The sequence below is a fragment of the Lepisosteus platostomus genome, chromosome 22 (genome assembly GCF_059453375.1).
Source record: "Lepisosteus platostomus isolate fLepPlt1 chromosome 22, fLepPlt1.hap1, whole genome shotgun sequence".
NCBI lineage: Eukaryota > Metazoa > Chordata > Actinopteri > Semionotiformes > Lepisosteidae > Lepisosteus > Lepisosteus platostomus.
This window is the reverse complement of record NC_142632.1, coordinates 8,970,536-8,981,456: the sequence shown is the minus strand read 5'-3', so window position 1 is coordinate 8,981,456 and position 10,921 is coordinate 8,970,536.

Sequence of the window (10,921 nt, the reverse complement as noted above, 5' to 3'; positions counted from 1 at the left end):
GACTAGGGCTGAAGAGCGTTCCTTCCTTAATATTCCCCTTGTGTTTGCCGCCTGAGTGGCTGTGTCACTCTTGAGCTCTCCCACTTGGCTGAAGGCTGGGAGCTGTGCCAGTCTGCTGTCTTAACTCCCCAAATTCTACCTCCTGTTCAACATGTGACAGCAAGGGAATCTTCAGGGCATGCTTGTGCTTTAAAGCACGGCTCTGAACCTCAGGTTAATTCCAATCTGTCGAGTCTCTAAATGTAGATTTAAGTGTGGGCGTGTCAACATGCAAAGTGTGCTGATTTTCTATGCAAAAGAAACCTACTTATATGATTGGTTTTAACACCACTGTACAGAAGAATTTTGTCATTGTCATTGAGTTTCCCCCAACTCATAATATACTCTTCTTCCAAACAGGCCTTGAGTATAGGATGAAAACTCCCAAGCAGCCTGATGAAGTGTTCAAGTGGTGGATTTCTAAAGCTTGGTGAGGATGATGTAAATCAAACCATATATTTCGTGCTGAGCAAGAAATGCTGGGCCTTTGTAGTGCTTCTGGACTTGACACACTCTTAATCAGCATGCGCTACTTTTTTTCTTTAAAGAAAGAAGAGCATGTATTTCTCCAAGACAGTTAAGTAGAAGCTAGTTGCTGCCTCCTGTAATCCAGGCTGCAGTCCTTTACTTTTTTTTTAATATATGAAAGTGCTTAATTGAGACTGGAGTGTAATTTAAAGTTGTCAAGCTCCTTCACTGTCTGATAATGAGGAGCTTTCAGCGTTCCTGTTTCCAGAGCAATTCTGACGTGGGTGCGCTGCATGAGTAATGTCAGCTCCAGCTATTTTTACAGGCAGTGCTGAAATCCAGTTCTTTAATATGGTTATCAGGGAAGTGGATGACATCAGAACTAAGCATTCAATGCAGGAGTGATCCCAGCAATCCTACATGTTTAATGAGGGAGGGAATTTAAGCAGAACTGTTTCATGCCCTCAGGTTACGAGGTTGAAGGAGAAGGAGGGTTGGTCCTGACATGCCTGTCCTAGTTATTGATCCTCATGACAAAGTCTCTATAGTAGGCTTAGTAAAGGCCTTGTGGGGTTTGTTGACATCACTGTTCAATACAATAACAGCTGAACAATCAGAGTGGACTAATCGCCTTCATCTTGTTGGTAACATTCTGAAACTCTTTGTGATAGATGCAGCTAACAGCACAGCATTTTAGAGTTGTAGTGAGAAGCTCCAAAGAGTACAGTTCAATCATTTGGGTCTTTCTTGAGCAGTGACATCTTTGGTTTTGAGATGATAACTGTACAGATGCATAAAACACATCAGCCCCCGCTAGGCCTTCTGTGGTGTGTGTTCTGCGAGGCTCCAAAATAACCTTTTTTGCTCTGTGTGGCTTATTTGTATGCCACAAGCAAAACCTGTTACTTTGTGGATGCTAAGCCCTGCAAATAATATGTAGCTTTCTTTAACCTCTGCTGAGTGTTCTTTCTAAGGCAAAGGAAAAGGAGTCTGGGAAGTGTCTTGACCTTTGTCCCTTGACCCCTTACACTCTTGACAGTTAGGCTCCTAGTGCTGCATGTCCCTTGCCCTTCTTAAATGCTGCAATCGTGTGAATATGTAAAAATGTGCACTGTCACTGATGTGGATGATCCTTTTACTCGAGTCAGATATGACATCTACTGTAGTTTGGCACTTCTAGAGGGGGTGGGAGCTGGAAAGTGATTGTAAAGCGTTTTTTATATGAACCCAGGATACACAATAGTTGGACTAAAAACAGGTTTTGCTGTTGTCGGAGAACGGGAGTTAACGAGAGCTGCTGTATGTCACAGAACTCTTTCCTCTATCCTGCTTGCTGGAGGCCCCATCTCGACACTGCAAGGCCAGATGGGTCTTGACTATCTTCCTCCTGGCCAGATATCAGGTACCACTGTACCGTTACCTAATAATTAACTGTTAATTGGGGAAAATCCAAAAACATGATGCAGCCTGACACCTTGTCTCCACACAGATCAAATGATTAAATCTTCACTCCTTTTTTTTTTTCATAATCACACTTCCTGGCTGTCTGCTGTGACAGTGAAAATGATAAAAACTCTTGTGCATGAGTAACATCACTTTCATTTCTTGATTACAGATATGTGGTCAGAAGCTCTCCGCTTGACGAGCTGCTGTCATTTCCTGAATGGGGCAGATGAGTGCAGTCGGGCAAATTGTGTTGCTACATAAAATGCTTGTTTGCTTCCGAGCTATTCAGCGGTGTCCAGTACTTCAGACTTTCCCTTGCCTGTTCCCTGCTGAGTGGGGAGTTTTCCCCAAGGGCGTGCGTCTGGAGTGGCTGGGCAGCACAAGTGGGTGACCTTCAGGTGTCAGCGGAGGAGGCCAAGGGCCCAGGAGGAGGGACAGCGAACAGCGTGAGAAACCGTTGATGTTTATGCACGCACAGCTGTGTTCTGCTGGGCTGTACTAGATAAGGCGGCGTCCAGGCAGCAAGGTTAATAACAGGATCTGGATAAGTAGTGGAAATGGACACAAGAGTGCTGTTTGTCTTGGCATTTAGGTACCGATACTGGCTTGGAGAAAGCTTATTTGCTCTGTAAGAAGGTCTCTCTTGCCTGTTACTGCTTGTTGAATTTTGGAATTAATTTTACATCATGATATCCTCACAAGAGCCTTACAATTGCTACTGGAGGAAGGCAGAGTTGTTTTGTCTTGTAGGAGCAGCAGATAAGAGTTTCCAACTTAAAAGGCAGAATCCTCCCCCCCAGAACGAACTTCTTTCCCGTCTTCCCGGAGATTGCTTGCTAGGAATCGGGAAGCCGTGCCCGGTCCTCCCGGGTCCTGCCTGCTGTCTCAGACTGGCGCAGATGTGGCGCTGACGCTCTGCGCCCACGCAGCTGCTTTGCCCGCCTTGTGGAAGGTGTCGTTATTCCTGCCGTTTCTCAAGTCTCCCACACAGTCTCTTCTCACCCTCTCTCTCTCCGACAGCCTGTGCCGAATCTGAGGAGCTCCTTCAAAGTGCTGGCAAGGAGAGGGGGAGAGAGAGAGAGGGGCCAGGAATCTGTACCTCTCGGCGTGGGTTTGCTGTCGGTCTTTGTGCATGCCGATGAGATGGCGCTCATGCTCGTCTGAGGAATCTCTCGGCTACCTTGTTCACATGTCAGTAGCTGTAAGAAAAAACCCCATGAAGTTCTGGTTTTGTGGCACACGGGTCTGTTCTGCACACAGGCTCCTGGCCTGTGAAGCACTGAACCAGCTCATTCCTTTGTAGTGTTTTGCGTCTGACTCAGTTATGTCATTTAATTAATTATGAAGCTCAGGATGGCTTTCTGTACCAGAATCCTGCAGCAAGCTCGGGTGTCAGGTCTGGTTTTCACTTTCCCTGCTCTGGAGCATTTTAGAGGAGACTGAGAAAGCACCCCCCAGATTTACTTCCGGGTCTCTAGGGGGTGTTTTTAGTCTGTTTTTGGCTTAAAAAGCGAAGTGGAGCAAGCCGGTCTCGAAGGACAAGGCCCGGAAGTCCTAGGAACGAGCGTAGCAAGGAATTCTGGGAAGGGGTAGCGCCCTGACGTTGCCTACCAAGACAGGAGAGTGGATGATGTGAGTTGCTTTCCATTTCAGATTTTCACCCCAGACAGGCCCCCTTAAAACTGACTTAACGGGTTGCTCGGTTGGAGCTTTTCAAGATAATTTTTGCATCTTAATCGGGTGCCAACAGTGAAGTGGCAGAAGGATGCAGTTCCCCTCTTCCAGGACTATTGTAATCGCGAATTGTCACACAGATTGCTAGTGCAGACAGCAGTGCAAACTCGTGTCTCCGCTGGCTGCGCTGGAACCCTGCTGCTGTGCGACGCACCGAAGGACTCGGGGTTCTGCACCGGAGGCGCCCTCTGTTGCCCTGCCTGGGTGCGTGACCCCATCTGCACTCTTCACAAGTGCCGCCGCTGTTCGTTAATAAAATCCTTGCAGTTACTTTCTTGCCCAGGCTCTGCGGCTCACTGGCCACGCGGGGGCGGGGGGTGGGCCGAAGTGATTTTTACTTACGCAAAGCCTGGGCTGATATCAAGGCGCTTAGCAAGTCTAATTGATGGTCTGGTGGTTGTTTTCACTATAGACCATGCGTCCCTGCCTACGTTAAAGGTCCCTTTATCTCTTCCCCGATACCTGCTTTTTATGTTCATTCTAGTCAGTTCTGTATGAGGCGTTTGTCTGTGCAGAGCGATATAGGGCTGTGGTTATATCAATTCAGTGCTTGTAAGAAATGCAGCATGTAAACGGGATTGTCAGACTCTTGGGATTTTGTTTAAGAAGCTAGACTTGTGGATTTGACAAGCCCCGTTCATCTGAGAGAGCGAGCACACAGGCTCGTAAATCACCAAAGAACACAATCGGGTTTCTTTGGCGGTCGGGGGCTAAGTGGATCTCTCCCTCGCCCGTGGTCGGAACAGAGCGGCTGTCTCTCTGGCTCCCAGCGCTCTTGTGGCAAAAGCCTCTCCTGGCCTTCATTGCCAGGCAGCAATTATCACCAAGGTTAGAGCTGTTTGTTCCATTGTCAACAGCCTGGGTCTCCATAGCAACCAGGTCTCTGCCATTCTGGAGCTCTGAGTCTCGAGTATCAGGAAGTTCGGAGGTTTGCTGGGCGGGGGGGGGGGTCTTTATCTCTCACTTACGGTGACGCACTGCCTGCCTTTCATTATCTGTGCCCGTTACGTCAACCTCCTGCTTTTTTTCGCCCCCGGTTTTATTTTCTAAAAATGAATACCTCGTTTGTTAACGAGTCTGTTTTTTTCTGTATTTTTTTCCCCCTGCCTGAGTTGGTTCAGCGGGGGCTGTCTGTGCAGCGCGTGTTTTGCCCGGAGCAGTCCCTAAGGCGGGCCAGCTCCCTTCCGGAGGACCTGCGGGAGCTGTTCTGCTTTTGGCATGGCGAAACGGCACAGTTCTGCTCTCGGAGGCACTTCAACTGGTCAGGCTTCATCTGCACGCAGCACAACCCCGCCATCTTGTCATTTCAGCTGGGACAAGACAGAGACCCCCTTTCGTCGGCGCCCTGCATTAGTTCCCAAATAACCTTTGCGGGTCATTGGTCCCACTTTTGCATAGTCAGCAGTGCTTGCATGTCCGATACGGAGTGGCGTCGGTGATCAGAAAGGCAGTGGTCTGCGCAAGTGCTTTTCTAGACAAGCAGAGACCTGCTATAACGAGCCCTCCCCCGTCGTTATTCCAAGCCTGTTGCTGTGCAGCAGCTCATACAGGACGTTAACGGTACATCCCTTGTTGTACTTGTACGACAAAAATGGGGGCCATTTTTAGGCTCTGCAAAAATCCGTTGTCGTCTGCGTTTTGCCCCCTGTGTACTTTGTCCCAGGGCTCAGCAGGAAGGGGATTGCGGGACGGTGGGCGGAGCAGAAGGCTGAGGTTTTCCGCAGAGAATCCTATTTGGCTCCGGCCTGGCAGTTCTGCAGGACCACTTTGTTTTGTTCTGTCTTCCTCAGTGGAGCTTGATGCTCATAGATCTGTTCATGTGTTTATTGGAGTGTAAGCTCATCATATCACCGCTCGGGAAGTCCAGTACCAGTGGCAGGGAGCCTGGCTGATGAGATCAGTCTTTCCCCTCATAAGCCAGGCTTGAACATCTCTCTTCTGTGGAGACGCACCAGTCTGGCTGTCCTGTGGCACAGAGCCGTTTTTGTTCCCTCTATACGTCCTTTTAGGGGGCAGGTTTGAAATACAACTCCCATTGCAGGGCAGCATGGCTCGAGTTCCACCAGCCCTGAGTCACACTGTTCTTTTTAAAATGGATGAACCCGTATAAATCTCGCCCCCCTGTGCTACAGAAGGAAGCCGGGCCGATATCGACTCCGCACGACGGTCGGGTGCTGTGAAAAGGGTCCGGCAGCTGGTGGATCCCGAAGTGGCTCACACTGCTCTGGAATGTGAGCCTCGTTGCCCTCCCTGTGCAACTTCGCGCCCACTCCCAGGACAGTCGGGGAGAAACGAAACGCACCAAAGAAATGATGAGGACATGCAGCAGGTTGTGTGTAACATGGTATTGAGACTGGGGAGATGATCCAGTCATGACATGCTCCTTTTTCCTTTGTTTCCATCAGTTCGGCTCACTGTGCTGCGAGTGAGGTCAGTGGCCGTGTGGCACTCGCGTCGTCCGCTACTACCAGTGCTGTGGCGCCTTCGATTGGAATCCGCTTTGCTATTCCGTCTGAAATGGAAAAGTCGCTGGATGACGTCAGTGTGAATGTCCAGGGAGAAAGGCCTTTCTCAGTCCCTTATTCCCCCGCTGTGCCTGATCTGTGCTATTTATGGTCGATATGTAGCACTGGGACTCTAAAATGGGTTAGCCGTCGTGGTCGAGATTCTTACTAACTGATCTAATTAGCATCTGGCCCTGATAGTAGACTCAGATGTTCACATAAACTGACAGGTTTGATGTGCAAAGAGTGTCGCTCCAGAGAAACGTTCCCTCCACCTTCACGGAAAGCAGCTGGCTCTCGGAAGGGGCAGAGGGTTTCTGGAAACTTTGTTGATGTGTTTAGTTGTAGTTGTATAATTTAATTTAGGCTTTCTTATAGGCAGAACGTGAACCAAATCAGTTTTGTACTGGAGCTTTGACAGCTCACCTGGATTTCTGTGCTGCTAGTCTTTCTCAGTATCCGAAAATACCCATCTGTCCCGTTTAGTGGTTGGTAGCTTATTGAAGCCAATAGTGTTGATTCCAGTGGCTTGAAGACATTCTTCTCTTGAAAAGTGGGGCACATTGGTTATTTTCAGTCTTCTTCATTTATGATTTGCACCTGGCTTGACATTCAGTTCTTTAAATCCCCTCATCACCTGAGTCCATTCAGCTCTCTCTCTGATGAGGCGATTTAGTCCTTCTGCGACGATCCGAGCCCCTGTCATGAATCACAGTCAGTCATAAAAGATCAATTCATCAAAATGACAGCAAACAATATTGAATCAATATCCAGGTGGTGTATTTTTCTAAAACCGTACATGCATAGATAGTGAGATGTTTCCTTTGAAGCTCAGTATGTAAGAATAAAAACAGATAAGTAAGAAAAAATTAAAAATGACCAGAGGAAAACAAAAAAATAGAGGATACAAGACGTATTGTGTCCTCGAGCAGCACATTACTCATCCCACCTCAGGACGACAGGGCCATTTCCAATTACACTCGTCAGATCATTAGGGAGCCAGGCCGAGGAAGGCAGCCACATTTTCAGAAATGACTCCTCTTCCCCCCTCGCCACTGCACTCAATCATCAGAGGTCTGTCTGGTTTATAACTGGAGCAACACAACGCAGACTGCCGCACCCACTCGGGCCCGCGCCCTCCTGGCGAGACCAGAAGCAGCTGTGTATCGCGCGGGACAAACCAGCACGAGCCCCGCGTGGGGCTGATGAATGAAAGATCGGTGGTCTGCTCTGTGGACGCCCCACTCAAAGCCCGCCAACCACTTCCGTTCCCCATCGGAGAGCAGGGTGCGGTAGTTTGTGCATCTGCGTCACTGTGGAAGGCTTGGCTCCGCTGGGGAGACGTGTCCACGGTCTCACCCAAGAGGCATTTCAGCCCAATTCTGTCTGCTCCTCCCAGCCTTCCCAGCTCCATCTCCATCGCCAGCAGCCATTTCACCCTGCAGCTCACAGCTGGTAACCTGCTGGAGCTCAGCAGGTGTGAGCCTGGTCAGTACCTGGATGGGAGACCTCCTGGGGAAAAACTAAGGTTGCTGCTGGAAGAGGTGTTAGTGGGGCCAGCAGGGGGCGCTCACCCTGCAGTCCATGTGGGTCCTAATGCCCCAGTATAGTGACGGGGACCCTATACTGTAAAAACAGGCGCCGTCCTTCGGATGAGATAAAACCGAAGTCCTGACTCTCTGTGGTCATTAAAAATCCCAGGGTGTTTCTGAAAAGAGTAGGGGTGTAACCCCGGCGTCCCGGCCAAATTTCCTATTGGCCCTTACCAATCATGGCCTCCTAATAATCCCCATCTCTGAACTGGCTTCATCACTCTGCTCTCCTCCCCACTGAGAGCTGGTGTGTGGGGAGAGGACTGGTGCATCATCCAGGTGGGGCTGCACACTGGTGGTGGTGGAGGGGATCCCCATTACCTGTAAAGCGCTTTGAGTGGAGTGTCCAGAAAAGCGCTATATAAGTGTGAGCAATTATTATTATAATTATTATCATCTCCCCCAGGCACACAGGCACTGGCGGGGCTCTGCCTGCTCTGTGAATACATCTGGCGTTTCTTTAACACGCCCAAGGAAGCAGTCGTCCGCGTGCAGTGCAGTGCAGTGCAGTAAGCCTCCGGGCTTTCAACACTGAAACATTACATTTCCACACACGGCTGGCTGCTGTTAAGTGCTGTGTCAGAATAATAACTTCATCTGCACTTTCGCAGCAGCTGTCTGCCGATCGGGCTTCTCCCCACTTCCCTGCGGAGCAGTAATAAAGACAGGTGTTTCGTTTTGCTCGCTAGCTTGACTGTTTTTGTTCTTTTTCTTCTTGAAGCATCGTTGCAGAATAACGGTTTCCGAGCTGAGCTTCCGATTTGCTGCGTCCTGGTAGATCCTGGATGAGTCAGGACCGAGCTTGCCAGGCTCTTGTGCAGGACCCCCTGGGGGTGGGGGGTGGGGCATCATCTTTGTCCTAGGACAAACACAGAGGTAATCTGTGGGGGGGAGCACGGGGCTGGATCTGGACTGGCTCATGTTGCAGAGAGCAGCCCGCAGTGCTGGCCAGGCTGAGTCATGGCCATTAGCCAGGCTGGGCGGCTTTGTGAAAAATCAATGGGTCACAGTTTCCATTCAGCAGAAACGTTTACAGAATGCAGGGGCTTAAATTTAGAGCTCTTCTCGATTCCAAATGTTCAGCGAATGCCACCCCTCTCCTCCCTTCTCGTTTTCTCCCCTTCTCTTTCTGCACCAAACCAAAGCTGTTTTGAAAAACTGTAAGCTGTAAGACTGTAATCTGAATGCTCAAGCTGTCCCAGGAGACCGCTAGCCGGGCACAGGAGAGCTCACTGAAAGCCGCAGTTCTCTGGCTAACAGGCTATCAGGTGTGCCCATGGCCTTCTCTGTGTGCACTTTCTGCATTTCCTGAACACTGAACCATTGTATCTGATTATTGTCTTGGTAGCCAAGCTGCGCACTGCTGTGGCAGCCCCTTGCAGGGCCTTACACTGGGCCGGTTCAAGGTTTCACAGTGATTTCGGTGCTGTAGCAAGGTGCTTTAGTAACCTTGTGTGATCAAGCACTCTTGCCTTCTGCAGGGCCTTGTGACATGTTCCCCCACATTGCCTGTGTTTCCAGTTATGTTGTGCCTAAACAGCCTGTGACCTTTTTTTTTTTGTTGCCCAGATTAATCTCATGGCTGTTCCACAGCAGGTTAATGAAACCTGCCCTGTCCTTCTTAGCCCAGTTTGCTCTCGGGAGACAGATCCCCTTCACAGTTCCCTTTCTGCGCGTCTCCCGCTGTTTCCTGGCCCACCAGTCAGGCTCGCTCTGTGTTGTGCCTGCCACCTGACGTGAGTCTGTTAAAGCTTTCACCGCAGCAGGTGGTCTTGAAATGTTCCAGTGCACCTGGTTTTCCGCCGCGCTAATACAGGTGCTGGCGTTTGAATCGCATTCCGCCACGCGCGTCCGTGTTTCCTTCCTGTGACGTCACCGCGTCGTGGTGCGGGTTTTTTGGATGACGTCACCATTCAAAGGGGTGACGTTGAGCTTGCTGTTGAGGAGGTCTCATGTTAAGCCTTCCTCCTCGCTGTGGGGCCGACCGTATTGTACCGTCTTGTCGGTAACGCCTTTGTCAGGGATCTTTAAGCACAAAAAAAAACACGTACCGTGCACCGTCCTGCATCCTCACCCAGGAGAGCCGGATTACATTGAGGTTTTAGGAAAACACAGATTTGAGGCTCTAATGTGTGCAAGGCGGTGTCTTCTTTCTGGCACCCTATCTGCCTACGATGTTTTACTTATTATTTTATGTCTGGTGTTCGTGGGAAGGAATTTTCAAAGACTTTCACGGGCTGAGAAGTGCAAGGGAAAAAGTGCGTTTTTTCCCCAGTTTTTCTTAGTCAAACCGACAGGAGAACAAAAGGACATTGAAGCGTGTTGGCCGGTGCACACACCACCTCACTTAACCTTACATCGCTCCCTCAAATCCACGCCTGTGCCTTTGGAAGCCACTAGCTGGTGGCACCTGGGCTGGGAGGCCTGGATACAACAGCGTTGTCCAGGATTCGTGTTTCTGCTTATTTATATACGCAGGCAAATCCATCCATCCATATTATAGGCGTGGGCACCGGTTATTGCATATTAAATCAAAGATATCCGAAACATCAAAGAATGGCTTTAATATCTGAAGTACTTATATAAGATATTCATGACCGTAACTCATAGAGGGAATCTATTCACTGGAACGCGAATGAATCCCCCTGGACAGGTATAAGGAGCGGTCGTGTCTTATGTAAGGAGTTCACTTGTGAAGCGGCGCTAAGGCGGCCCCTACTCGTTCCCAGCTTGCGCGGTTTTTTTTTATCCCCACTGCCTTGAGCTGCGTGGAGACCGGCTGCGCTGGAATCCTTCTCGCTCACACGCCCACTCGTGTTACAGGCCGCCCGCACGTAGCTGCTATTTTTGGGCGACTTCTCGCTCCTCTGCGCCTCCGGCACCGGGTCTCTCTCCCCCTCTCTCCCCATCTTTTGAGCTAGGGTCTCCTGCGCGGTACCCCGCAGGTCCAGACCCGCGAGGGCTGTACGGCAGTGGTGGTCTAAAACCCCACCGCTCAGTAAAGACTTGTTAAACCCTCATTCATTCCCCTTCTCCATTAGTTCAGTGTTTATAATCTGCCGTAATTGGGTTCCCTGATGTAATACGTGCACAAAAATGGAAAGCGACACAAAACCCTTTAACAGCGAAACCGGAATA